This window comes from Haliotis asinina, chromosome 14 (genome assembly GCF_037392515.1).
Source record: "Haliotis asinina isolate JCU_RB_2024 chromosome 14, JCU_Hal_asi_v2, whole genome shotgun sequence".
In the NCBI taxonomy this organism is placed as follows: domain Eukaryota; kingdom Metazoa; phylum Mollusca; class Gastropoda; order Lepetellida; family Haliotidae; genus Haliotis; species Haliotis asinina.
In genome coordinates this window covers 27,522,502-27,538,054 of record NC_090293.1, presented here as the reverse complement: position 1 = coordinate 27,538,054, position 15,553 = coordinate 27,522,502, and positions in this window count along the sequence as shown.

Below are 15,553 nucleotides of genomic sequence, written 5' to 3'. Positions count from 1 at the left end.
ATGTATGTTTGTATGTGTGTGTGTGTATGTATGTATGTATGTATTATGTATGTATGTATCCAGATATTCCTGCATTAGTGTAAGTCTCATGTATATGGGCCGGAGGCCTTTCATACAATAAACATCTTTTGACTTGACTTGACTTGACTTGACATTTTCAATTTTGTGACAGCACTGTGTTTTTCTTTCTCACTGCAGTAGTAATCCTTTTTAAACAAGTCCCCTTCTCTTCTTTGGAAATCAGTAACTACCATACAGTTCGATGTAAACTTTTAAAGGACACATCAGCCTTACGTACTAGAATCAAATGGGGTTATGCTCGTTATCCTTCAATCTTTCAGTTACGGCTTTACTGGAAGTTTTGCCATTTCCATTTCAGACTCCTGAGTCAAGACGTGGGACGCTTATTATTTACCAGTACTTAAAGTAGTTTCCATTATATTTTTTTGTTCTTTGATATGAAGAGGTAGCTGAAAATCCGTAGTTCTAGAAGATATTGGCAGTTTCATTTGCATGTCGAAGAAACTACCTAATTCAAGCTTCAGCGAGGAATGTAGTGTTTGATCACTAGATCTGAATTGAGAAGCTTGTATCCTATGCAACTGAGAACAGGCTAACAGTTTATATCATATTATGTTATATTAATTTCGGAGTAAAATTACTTTGAACGGGATGGTCTGCACAGCAGAAGATAGAAGAAGCCGAACGGCTACTGGACAAATAAAATAATTACCTCAGTATAGCCCAAATCGATTGATGGTTGTACTAAATGGATGTCATGCCATTGATTGGATATTGATATTAGTTATTCCACTTAAATGGTTCTGACGAAGTCCTAGCTGGTTGTAATAAAATGAGTTCTGCGTTACATATGTCACAAAAGAGAAAAAATGGTAAAAATGAATAAAATATCTCTGCAATGTACAATCTACTGTAAAACCCCGAAGAAGAAGAAGACCACCCCCTCCTCCCCCAAAAACACCACAAAAAACCCACAAAAGACACATACCAACAAAACGACTATCTCCATCTAATGCTTCAAAATATTAGAAAATACATGAATAACTAACTAAGTAAAACAATAAAAATGACATCACCAAAATACTTATTCATATCCGCACATATCAGTAGAGAAGGAATACAATAGCACAAAGCATCATTCTCTGACCATAAAGTACTGTGGAGTCACTGATGGGATGACCACAAGCTAGACATATATAGCTTTACTCATACAGGAAAGTCTCGATTAACGTAGACCAATCGACTAGAAACTGTTCATAATAAGTTCACTTTCCAGTTCAACAAGAAATTGCATTATCACAATCATGAATTCAAGGTGATATCCACTAAAATTCTCATCTTCTTCATACACCACACGCACTTGTCCTTCAGAGTATATACATGGACCTGTGGCAACCCATTTGGCTCAATTTTCCAATTACGGCTCAAATTTCTTCAGAAATGACCGAAAGCATGCAATTAACAGATCCCTCTGGGCGCAATTACCGATTGCCATTGGTACTTCTGGAATAGATATGTCATAATGGATAGTGCTCAGAAGCTTCTGATCACATTTTCTATTGAACTTGTCCCAGAGAGGGGTGACAGAGGCTAAACGTTGTTGTATCTGCATCAACCACTGATGTCCTTAGCCTCACTGCGTCGGCTCTTCCCCACCAGTCAGCAACGTTCTGGGCCATTACTACACATTCGTCTGCATTAATAGCCAGATATTGACGATGTTTCACTCATCGATGTATAGTCTCGGTCGACAAAAGCCATCTTTGAAGGCATCAAAGGGAGTGTGGTTGCACACTAGATCACATGACCCAAAATGTATAGTTGGAAGATACAAATTTACACACTTTGTACACTTTTAGTTTAAAATTTTGAAATTTAGAAGATACCAAATACAGCTAAAGGATTAGATGTGTCTTGGCATTAAATAATGTCGACGATGACAACAGTTTCTCTGTTAACATAATTCAAAAATGATATTTGAACAATAAATAACATTCAGATTCATGTCTTTTCACATCAAATGTACGGAAAGTGAAACAGTTTATTTATTTGAAAAACCCGACATAAAGTTTTGCTTTTGATCACCAGACAAATAATAACATGAAGACTGATTAACGGGCGTGCAAAGAAGACATAACGATGCTTTCGATAATGTCAGACATGGTCATCCAAGTCTATTACAAGACATGGCCCGTTGATAAAGACAACGTGCTGGCTCCAACCTTTGCCTTATCGAACCTGTTCTTCTGGCTGAGGTAGGGTTCCTTCAGGGCCGTCGGATGAAAGCAATGACCTGGTGAACTGCTGCCACTATGGTGTCCGATGAATAGCGATCACTGAGGAAGTGTAAAAGTCAGCCATGACCTCAGAAGCGATGGTTAAACAGTCGTGACTGACAGTGAGGGGAGTTCAGCTACAATCCATGTTGACTGCCCTGTTGACGGCACATGAAAATGGGTTAAAGAGTAATCCCCATTCCTGTCGATCACATAACGTTGTTGAAGTGGTCTTGTATACAGTATTCAGACAGAGGCACTATAAATGCTTGGAAGAGAAACAATCTAATTCCCGTGTGTGTCAGCGTTTTGTACACTGCATAATATGAGAACACTGTAATGTTTAATGAATTGGGATGTAATCAAAGTAAAGATAAAGCATACAAAGTAAAGATAAAGCATACAAAGTAAAGATAAAGCATACAAAGTAAAGATAAAGCATACAAAGTAAAGATAAAGCATACTTAGCAAAAAGTAATGACAGAGAAATCGAAGTCTATTTAATTGCTATTTCCAGGATCTACTCGATTGTATCAGATTATGACATTTGAAATATTACATGGGATATTTTTTATAGATCAGCGCACAAAATACAACATACACTTATCAACATTACAGCAAAATTGGAATAAGACTGATGAACATTCACAGCAGGATGATAAGTGCATGATTACAATACTGAAATATCTCAGCAGGGTTACAATATAAATTAAACCCGAAACTTTGGACAGATCACAGAACGAAATACGAGATTAAAACTATAATTGAAGCAAAATAGGAGACGAAACACAGCAAAACCAAACAATCAACTGTAATCATAACATTTCGTAAGAGATGAGTTGTCATTATCTTGACATCACTCATTTACTTATGTATGTTACTAATTTGATTAAACAAAATAGCGGTTTTCCCTGAGAACCAGTTTGCGTACTGTCTCTGTTTAAGAACCAAAATAGGAAACATCGTACGTTTGTTTGTATTCATGGAGCCCATTTGCTCTCCTTGATCAAGGTATTTGCACAGAAGTGATGTTAATACTCAATTTGAATTCCTTTTTTCAGTTCTAGCCAGTTTTAGAGAAAGTTATCTTGTTTACTCTGTGCTACCATTCATGTCCAGTTATATTTGAAAGCGGCTTCCAATTTTGTCTGAAAGTTCCAGCTATGCCCACAGTTCCATCGACAGATCATACAAGTAGTTTCAAAGCTGTTTCGAATGAAACATTGATATTTCCAATTTGTGTCTGCCGCATATCTGTATTTGACTCTGCAGTAGTTATCCTTTTCAAGTTTCCACTTCTTTAAGAATCAATAACTTTTATGCACCCCAGTATCAAGTTTTAGAAAGCATTCTACCCAAATGTACGAGGGTTGGCTGAAAAGTTCTCAGCCTGAGTGGTTTTTCCCCACCAGGTAGAGACAGGTGTTTACCACCAATGAGGACAATCATTTAGTGAATCATAGACACAAGAACTACAAACGTACTAATAGTTTTATCTCAACTACAGCTCTTTTGGTAAACCTAGCCTCTGAAATCATCAGAAATGGACAAAACTGAATACAGGGCAGTCATCAAGTACTTGCAAAATAAAGGGATGTCCCCAACATAGATACATGCTGACATGGTCTCCACTCTAGGGGATGATGCTCCTTCATTTTCCACAGTAAAGAAGTGGGCTGCAGAATTTAAGCGTGGCAGACAAACCACTCCAGAAAACATCAAGCGAGTGCTCGATATGTTGATGGATGATCGACGACTGACTACTCGACATATTGCTAGTGTAGTGGGCATCTCTCATGAGAGGGTTGAGCATATTATCACCAACGAATTAGGAATGACTAAAGTTTCTGCAAGATGGGTGCCAAAGCTCTTGACAGCAGAACAGAAACGTGTCAGGGTCCAGACGTCCCTTGATAATTTGCGTCGTTTTGAAGCAGATCCCGATGATTTTGTGGCACGATTTGTAACCATGGATGAGACCTGGATACATCACTTTCAACCAGAAACAAAACTACAGTCAAAACAGTGGAAGCATCCTGATTCACCAGCTCCGAAGAAAGCCAAGTCTGTTCCTTCAGCTGGAAAGGTGATGGCATCAGTCTTTTGGGATTCCAGGGGTATTCTGCTCATTGATTATCTTGAAAAAGGTCAAACTATCAACGGCAGATACTATGCTGATCTGCTGAACCAGTTGCGAGAAGCAATCAAAGCCAAACGACGAGGGATGATCGCTAAAGGTGTCCTCTTCCACCAAGACAATGCGCCTGTTCACAAATCGGTGGTGGCCATGTCAACAATCCGCGATTGTGGCTTTGAACTCATTGACCATCCTCCTTATTCACCTGATTTGGCTCCTTCTGACTTCCACCTGTTCCCCAAAATGAATAAGGAACTCGCCGGTCGCCATTTTGCAAGTAATGATGACGTCATTTCCGCTGTGACTGATTTTTTTAGGGTAGCTGAAGAAGATTTCTTCCTGACCGGGATTCGGGCCTTGCAGCATCGCTGGCAAAAGTATGTGAACTTGGAAGGGGACTATGTAGAAAAATAAATTACAAACGTGGAATTTGTAACTTTTTTTCACAGTGAGGCTTAGAACTTTTCAGCCAACCCTCGTATTAGAAAGAATCCACTGTGTTCATGCTCGTAATTTTGAATTCTTTAGTTACGTCTTCATTGGATACTTTGCCTGATCTGCCTTTCACCGCCACTCTGTCAAGACTTGGGGACGATTTTTTCAAACCAGTCACCAAACTACTTTCTAAAATAGTTCTTTACCTCTGACATACCGTGATAACTGAAATCTGTACTTCTTAGGGGGTTTTACAGCTGGTCTAAAAACTTATATGATTTAACGTTAAGTATTGTTTTGATCATAGGAACTAAGTCGAGTCACTTGTATTTTGAGAAATAATTTGCTTGGTACCGGTTTATAACATTTTTCGAATTCAGATTCACTCCGTCCAGACTTGGGGGCACTTTATATTTACCAGTCCCTGAAGTGTTTTCAATTATGGTCGGTTTTGTCTTTGATACATATTTTAGCGGTAACTGAAAATTCATGTTCCTAAAAATGTATTTGATTTGCTCTTCTAAGAAAGAAAAATGATTCAACTTTCAGCAAAATGAGCAGCGTCTGGTCATTGAAAATCAGGTAAAACTGTATCGTATCAAACAGAAAAAACAGACTGGTGGTTACAAGTCTATCTGATTGCACTTTATTTCATTTCGGTGCAAACACCATTGAAAGGATATGTGGGTTTAACTGGAGATGAAAGAAGCCGACTCAGTTCGGGACAATAGCCCAATTATCTTGAAATAGTCCAAATCGAAATTTATATATGTATCTCATTGTAACAGAGTTGTGGCTGGTTGTAATGAGGTGGCAATTGGTTCAACACAGAGTCTGTTACAGGCCAGAGGAGTCCCATCCTTATGATGCATTGTCTATTTGAAGACGTAATTGATGTAGCAGATAAGGGTTTTCATGCAGATGTATTCTGAGAGTATAATGTTAGTGTACACGCTCTTGTGGCAAGACGTGCCTGTTTTCCTAACGTTGCTTGAAAATAGACCGTTCATCCAACTAAAAGCTTACTGAAGGATATTGAAATTCAGCCTCCATCTCACACTTGCCCACTCGACCTTACGTGTGATGCAGATCAAACATTTGATATCCTGGGGGAAAGGGGAATAATGATGGGTAATTGCCTTTCAGGATACATACGTTATGGCAATAGGGTGGGGTTTGGAGATTTTTTTAAATTAAAAAAAGACATAGAACTTATACCATGTGCCAATGCCTTGCAATCGCAATCGCAATCGCTCTCGTCTCCGATGTCTATGTAAACCTTTTGCGTTCTTAATTTCTTTCTCAGGAGAATTTCATTCCCACAGAGCGTAAATCTCCCATCAAAAGTGAAAGGATTTACAAAATATATGAGGTAATGTGTAACGCCATGAACAGCTATTTACGAACGAATTTTGTGCAAAAGGAAATTTGATATTGTGAAGTGTGTGACCTTCCTGGCATCGTTACAGTCCTGAAACTGTTGGTCACTAAAATACCACATGATGTGCTGAACCAGAGGATGGGGTGTATGGTGGTGGTCTTCTGGTTTGTAGGTGTGTGTGTGCAGACATGCGCACCCCAACCCCTTTTGTCCTGAAAGTCTATAAGTGTGTGCGGAAATATCCTGAAAGCCCATGTCTCTACAATATGCACACGTTACTGGTTGAAGACATTAAAATTAGATATTCCAGGCAGAACACTTAAGGGTCATCTCCACTAACTGTTATCAGACACAGCATATCCCTACTTCGAGCCACACCATGATAGATGAATGGAAACAACATTGTATATGCAATGTTAAACCGTTTACCTTTCAATACAGCACCACAATATAAACGAGCAATCAATAGGACTGTCTGCGATAGGCTTTAAAGTTTTATAACGCTCGGCGTATGTCTGATGTATAATAAATATCACGTCCGTAATTGCGTAATTTGTTTCCAATGGCGTGTGCTATTGATGTAATAGAACGAGTCCAGTCGAGCACTTTTTTCAATGACAGTTAATTTAATTAATGTTTTTTTTTCACCAGAAATTGCACCCAATTCGTCACCTGGAACCAACAGTTTATCGAAATCAAAAGGAGACTGACTGACTTTCTTCCAAGCACTCTGCAGCGGTTTTCCTGACTCTTTGGTTCCTCGACAGAAGTGGTGTTTCACAGTTGCGTCAGAGATATGTATTTCTGTTCATCCTTTTTTCATAATCGCTCTCGCTTTCATACGTTTCACAGTACAAGAACCACGTAACATGTACCAGCTCTTACTGTATTGCCATAATTCTGAATAAGGCCTAACCAAGAAAAACGGTCTTGTATGGTCGTACTCCCCGGTTGGCGTATGTTGTAGGGTCTTATTCAGGACAGCTACCGTCCAAATATTTCTAAAAACCCCAAACTATGTAATCAAATCATATGAGACTTATTTGTTGATATTTAATCCGTATTCTTAATCTTTATCACTTTATTGCCCTGTCAGGCATCCTGTTCCTCTTTGTCATTTCCATTTTTAATTATATATGATATGTATGGCCACCGTATGTACGCGTTGACAGGTACATCGACCTGAAAGCAGCACTAGACGTACACATTTAGGCACACACAGACACCCAGATGTCCAGAAACATCAATTCAGGGTCATTTCAAAGAAACGGGTATACACCCTTGGTACCAACTGATACATGGTACCGATGAACGAAGTACATTGAGCATTAACCAAGCATGGCTTACGGCATATGTATCGAACAATCATTTCATATCACGTCGAAAGACAACCAAAATTGTCTCTTCCAACAGTACCCATGCTATGAAACGGAGACGGGTCTTGCATCTGTCAGGGGAATGTTTTAGGACAACCATTGTCACTCTTTTCAAAATGATTACAGATACGTGATATCATAAGAACGGGCTGGCTATAAGCTAGTATTGTATCTGAACAGGTGACACATCTAGACATCGCACAGGGAACGGGAGTCTTATTTATGACTTCTTTTGCAGGGACATCTGAAATATCCCAAAGAAAACACCATTCGCTCAGTTATAACTAATTCTTGCCTAATTTCCATTTTAGATTGGAATAATGTTGATGAATGACCACAAAGAATACTATGCCTGTTACTGATTTCAAACTGTCCCTGTGCATCAAATAGGTCGGCTTTATTTGGAACTGATGCAATTTTACATCATAGATGTCTTACCGGCTTCCCCCAATGTTAAAAGGTATCATAATTCACAATGGTTTTGGACATACATATGTTTAACTCAGTCATTATTACACCAAACAAAATAGGAAAGATTCACTTCAAAGAGTGACTCTTTGCCTGTGATCTCCAGACAAACAATAACAGTTAAGACTGATTACAGAATAGGCAATGAAGCCACCACGATACTGTCGCTAATGTCGAACACGTCGATTTTCATCAAAGTCTAGCTGCAGACATGATCCGTTAATTAAGGCCGTCTCAATGCTCAGATCAATAAGTCAACTCAGCAATGACAACGCGGTGAAAAGTAAGGGAAGTTAAACTGATGAAACATCGTCAAACTCTTCATCCTGACAGTAGCCACCAATTTAACCTAGCCATTGCCTCGTCAAACATGTTCCTCTGATCGTGTCCAGGATTTGTCATGTCCGTCTGATGAAGACAATGACCCAGTGACATGGGAGGGTTGGCAAGCATTGTTCATTTGGGGACAGTTAAAGAAGATGCGTGCAGAAGCAATGCACAAACATTCGTAAATGACAGTGACGTGAAATTTCAATGTAGGTTGATTTCAAAATCCACATTGACAGCACATCAAAATGGTCTGAATAATAAACCTCTTGGTGGTTGATCACATAATACTGGTATTAGTATTCGACTGTACAGAGAATCCGAGAATCCTATCAGAGGCAGCTTCAATGCATGGAACAGACACAATGTCAAGCACGCATCTTTCTACTTTTTATGAGTTAAAATCACTTTGACGGTTTAGTTGTTATTCTCCGAAGAAATGAAAGGCATGCTTCTTGAAATTGATATCGTTATAAAATCTGAAACTGAAGTTAAATAATTAGCCCCTGGGAACCCATAAGGCACGATCATTGGTGATTATTTTATGCTGAGGGAATGTTACTTTTAGCATAACTGATTCAATTTATTTCTTAATTTATCTTAGTGCCTTTGCGTTTCTTCCAGAACCCAAATATGAAAGTAACGTCTGTTTGCATTCATGAAGCCTGTTTGGTCTCCTTCAAGATGAAAGCATATATAAAAGTGTACAATGGATATCGATATGAAATTTAAGTTGATTTCAAATAAAAGCTAATTTCAGAGAAGATAATCGTGTTTACTCTGGACTACCATGATTTGCGTTCAATTATGTTTGAGAGCGGCAACCAATTCCCTCTATTCCCAAACTTTGATAAACAGAATATGCAGAAAATTCCAAAGCTACTTCAATTCAAACATTGATATTTCCAATTTGTGACATTGCCGTCTCTTTATTTCACCCAGTAGATCTCCTTTTTAAACAAGTTCCATTTTCTTCTTTGTCAATCAATAAATTTCCATGCTGTTCAACATCAACAAAGGAGAGACGGTTCTTTCGTAGTGCAAAAACATGCTGTTCTTATGTCTGTCATGTTTCAAGCTTTCAATTATAGCTTTACCGGATTCTTTGATTTTTTTTCTATTCAGATCCCTCAGTCAAGATTTGGGAACCATAAAGTGTTTTCAGTTATACATTTTGTCCTTTGATATATAATGGTAACTGAAAATAAACACTCCTAGAAGATATTGGCGGCTTCATTTGATTGTCTAAGAAAATACATGATTCAAGTTTCAGCGAGGAATGTATTACTTCATCACTGTAACAGAACTGAGACGCTTATTTCTTATGAACCCGTGACACGGTCTGCAGAATACCTGTTAATAGTTTAGCAAAGTATGTCCGTAAAGGAGCAATAGCTTTGAAGGGAGTAGTTTGTTTATCTGAAGATAAAAGAAGCCGGTCGGCTACTGGAGAAATAAAATAATCAAAACAAAATAACAAAACTCGAAATACGTTAGTAAGAAACAGATTTCATATCAGAGATTCAATAGTGATATTATTTATTCAACATAGATGATTGTGAGAAAGTCCCAGCTGGTTGTAAAGAGGTGCAGATTGGTTAAAAAATTTAATCTTTTACTGACCAGGGCAGTCCCATCTTAATGATTAAACGTATAGCTGAAGAAACTGTTGATGCTACGTTTCATGACATTAACAAGGGTTATCATACAGGTATATTTGGAGGAAGTGCGATTATACAGCCTCCCGTAGTAATATTTGCCTTTTTTTGCCAACGTTGCCTGTGACGTTAAACCAACATTAAACACTGTCGTTAGATCTACTTTAAAAGTGACTTTGCTTCAACTTCACTGCATGATGAAATCAGCCTCATCTGCTTCCAAACGAATATATGTGGCAAGTTAACAAAATCTCGACACATTTCACCAATAACACATCATGTTCGGGGCTTAGAAAATGAAGGTACAGGGTGAAACAAAGTGGGGAATGTTTTTGAAGCATGTGAATGTGATCTTGCAGTCATGCATTTCCTAGTTTCTAACTTTGTAGAAAACCAACATTGACAGGACTCTAGATGTCGAACCACGGTCATACATTTGTAACCTTCACAAATGGTTTAATCAGCAAAAACACAAACGTCATAAACATCGAAAGAAGTACAGTTGAAGATCTTAGATAACTGGTACACTTTTGCAAGTGATCAATAAACAAGTAATTTTAATGTGACTGGATACTGCATCTTATATACAATACCCTGGAACACCATCCACTGTCCGCCACGCGTCGCAGGGACGAACACTCGCTTGGTTTTCATAACTTGTCATATTGATTGTATTATTCCAATCGATACCCTTCACAACGAACCTATCTTCTTGTCTCACAAGCACCTTCGTTACCACTTATTGGAATCTAAAAGATATCAATCGACTTTCTCGTTTTCCTGTCTGACCCTCAAAGCATCATCTTGGATCTGTGGCAACCATTTTGGCTCAGTGTTCCATTTACGCCTCAAATCCCTTCATAAATGACCAAATGGTGCAATTAACATATCTCCCTTGGTCAAATTACCGATTGACATGAGTGCTTCTTGGTAAGATAAATCATAATTGACAGTACTCCCCCGTCGTATCAGTGACGATGGCTATCTTTGAAGTCAACCAGAAGCTGTGTAATTGGCTTAAAGTTCTGGCAGCAGTCACAATGTCGGTGTTTAATGCTGCGAAAATGTGCCTGTGGCGAACATCGAAAAAGTACATAAAACCCATAATGTTATGCACTTGAACTTGTCTCTGCCTTGTCGAAGGAAAGTGTAGTGATAGCAGACATTCAAAGAAATCATACATGAAGCATCTCTGGCGATTTTCGTTAAGGTCTCGGACATTCTTGAATGACCTTCAAAACACCGACCTTCTTACATGCTTATGATTCTCGGTGAAACGTTTCTATATCTTGTGAGGCTTGTCATGGATGACCATTGAATGATTGTCCACATGCAATACAATGTATGTACCGATTTGATATGACATAGCCACTGTCCATGAAATAGTCTCATGCTTGGAAAGGTTTTCTTTCGATTTGATGTACTTCTGCAACAAAGATTCCTTTTCTTGTAAATATTTTTCCAATCGAAACTGTTTCATCAAAATGGCACTGGACAAGAAAAAGTTTTCACAATCCTGACTTTTGATAACAAACGTGCAAATGATTCATATCAAAGACTCAACATGTAGTGTTTGCAATCGTCAGACAACACTAACATGAAGACTGATTACGGAACAGGCAAGAAAGCCATGAACGGTACTCTTGAAAAACACTCGCGAGTTTCATCGTAATTTATCAGAAACAAAAGCCTGTTGATTGAAACATTATCAATGCAGAATGTTCGCCCCAATCAATAATTCAACTCAGTAATGGCGATGCGCTAATACGTGGGTGAGATTAATTTCAGTTAAATGACTAAAAGGTCTCCAAACACTTGATTCTGACAGAATTCACCAATTTGACCTGGACGTAAGTCACAAAGCACTAAGGTGATCCTATGTTACTAAGGTAAACCGAGTGCAGTGCAGAATGGGAGTTAAGGTAAACCTAGTGCAGTGTTAAAGAATGTTAGTCAAGGTAAACCTAGTAAAGGGTGCTTGGTTAGAATGAGCCCCTGGCCATGTGAGCTGGACATGTCACGTTGGTCTAATGAAAAAACATGACCTGGTGACCTGACATGTCTGACGAACACCCATCATTTGAGGACAGAAAACTGTGGATGCAGAAGCGATGAATGGACGAGTAGGTGAAGTGAATCCTATTTCAATCTTTTGGTTGATTGCCAAATCCCCCAATTGAGGGCACACCAGAATAGGCTAAATAGTAACCCCCAAGGCTGTCGATCACATAACGGTTTTAAGTGGGCATGTAGACAGCATTATGACCAATGCACTATAAATGCATGGAACCGGCACTGTGTTTCGCCTTTCGTCTTTATGCGTTTTGCAATTTGAAGATGATAACGGTTGCATTTTCTGACGAAATACGCAAAAAATGTTTCATTTTAAAGGCATGCTCAAAATGAAACCCTGTATATTGCAATGAAACATCTCTCAGATCTCCTGTGTTGTAGAGCGACTGTACCGCGGAGCTGATACTTGAAGTGTGAAAGGAAATGAATTTCCTATTTGAATGTATTGGAAACACAGAGCCTTGTTATGAAAGAACATCAACTGCAGGGTAAGTAAAATATCCATGCTCTAGCTATATGTGGGCGGTCTGTGAATAATCGAGTCTGGACCAGACAAACCAGTAAAAAAAACATGAGCATCGCTCAACACATTTGGAATATGATAACATGTGTCAACCAAGTCAGCGAGCCTGAACACCCGATCCCGCTGGCAACCTCTTAAGGCAAGCATGGGTTGCTGAAGATCACTTCTAACACTGACCTTCACGGGTAGTAAGTACTTTGAACGCTTAATACACTGACAACACAGGTCGATTTGACATCAAAATGTAGAGCACAGAGTAAAGCATTATCACTGTAAGACCAAAAAATACCAAGGTTAGATAATGAATGACTACAAAACACAAACTTAGCACAGATCGACACACAGCACGATAACAATACAAAATAATGCAATACTATCTACCACAGTAGGATTAGGGCAGATCCCTGCATGGTAATGGTATTTGGACAGCAAGACTAGAGCAGACCAATATACATTTTTCAAAAGCACCCGTTGCCATGCCTCTGGCATTGTTGGATACTGATATTTTAACACAAATATACAAGAGGCTTTTTTAATACTGTCCATTCAGTAGGGGTAGACGATAATACCGGTACACCGGCATACTGCATTTCGAAATTCACAGAACGATATATTGCGGTACACATTTAGCGAAGCGGTTCACCCGATAAGATCGGCAATTTCCGTGACCATAATCGGTAATTTTCGTGATGTATTTCCTTTAGATTATTTGACATTAATAGTTTTGAGAATGTTCATTGGTCAAAATTGCATATGCGTGACTTTTAAATCATAAAAAATACATTGGTATCGGCACTCGTGGTAGGGATAAACAGCTGCAAAAGGCTTTTCCCCAGTTCCAAACTTTAGAGCGAAGTCTTAAATTTGGAAACATTTTCATTTGTCTTTTACAGTCACATCGGAGTCCTGACAATGGACAGTAGCATTTTATCAAAAGAAACGAAACAGTAATTTCATTACAGAAAACATGTGTTACACTTTCACAATATATTGCAATACATATTGCAATATATCGCAGTACGAAAATGTTGCCAATACCCAACCCTACAATTCAGCTAATTCAAGACATGAACGTAACTGAACTGCCATGTACTTTGTACTACCCTTTGACTCAAACTGACTCTGCAAGCTCCAGTTATTCTTAAAGGTCCATCGACAAAATGTACTGGAAATTCCCAAACTGTTCCAAATCACATAGTGTTACTTTCAGTATGTTACTGTGACGCCGTGTCTTATTTCGTCCTGTATTAGTTTAACTGTTTTAAACACGTTCCCTTCGCCAGGGTTACGTCCATTTACACAGTTCAGTATCACATTTTATAGTTTTCATGCTCATCACATTTCTCTCTTTCAATTCTGTCTCTAACCGATTGTTTTCCTTTACAATTCACAGCAACCAAGATTATGTTTTCAGCTTGTCAGTCGTAAAGGGCATTCCTTTACCCGTTTCTCCTCTGATACAGCAATAATTGAAATCCATAGTCTTTGGAAGATTTTGGCTGTTTGATATACTCGTATGAGAAAGTACACGTTTCAGTTTTCAGAAAGGGCGCCAGTGTGTGATCGTAGGAACTGAACCAGGTCGCTTGTATCCTTTGAACTCAACAGACAAACCTGCTCGCTGACAATTTATATCATCACTATTTTAGTTTCATTTCGGCGCAATAAAGTTCGGAAGATTCATTTTGCTTAGCTGAAGTTGAAAGAAGCCAGCTCGCCACTGGGCAAATAAAACAATTACATGTATCTTAATATAGCCTGAATCGATTCACGGTAATAGGAAATGGATTTTATGACTGAACAGCTTATGTTTCATGTAACTCATTGTGACAAAGTCCTAGCTGGTTGTAATGAGGTGGACCCGTGAAAGTCCCCGTGTAGAGTAGGCCTCCAGCAACCCATGCTTGCCACAAAAGGCGACTATGCTTGTCCTACGTGGCGACTAACGGAATCGGGTGGTCTGGCTCGCTGACTTGGTTGACACATGTCATCTGTTCCCAGTTGGGCAGATCGATGCTCATGTTGTTGATCACTGGATTGTCTGGTCCAGACTCGATTATTTACAGACCACCGCCATATAGCTGGAATATTGCTGGAATAAAACTAAATTCACTGACTCACTCACTGTAATGAGGTGGAAATTGGTTCAACATTAAATCTGTTAGCGGCTAGGAGAATTTCATCTTTGTGATGCATGGTCGGTTTGAAGAGGTAATTGATACCACGTTTCGCGGTGTTGTTATGTGATACCATGCAGATGTATTTGAAGAAAACATGATCATACGTGCAGAAGTGAAAATATTTCTTTTTCTCTTGCGTGTATAAAAACTGATAAAAGCTTACTGAAGCATATTGCAATTCAGCGATATTCTCACACTTATATTGGCAACATTTCACATTGGATTTGCTAGTCAACACGGCGGCCGTTTTCAATGTCACATGGTACGGTTCTTCATTGATTATACATCATGGGCGCTAACACTGATTTTGGTCTAATTATTGAGCAGTTACACAAGACTTCACTTCATCGCCCCATAGCATGAGCGATAACTGTAAACAATGGTGTAATATTAGTCTTACACAACACTTAGTTGCCACACCCCACAACAGCAGCGATAACTGTGAGTGAGTTTAGTTATACGCCGCACTCAGCAATATTCCAGCTATACGACGGCGGTCTGTAAATAATCCAGCCTGGACCAGACAAGTCAGTGATCAACAACATGAGCATCGATCTGCTTGGGATTGGGAAACGATGACAAGTGTCAGCCAAGTCAACGAGCCTGACCACCCGACCCCGTATGTCGCCTCATACAAGCATAGAGGCCTTTTATCGCCAGCATGGGTTGCTGAAGGTCTTTTCTACCCCGAGACCTTC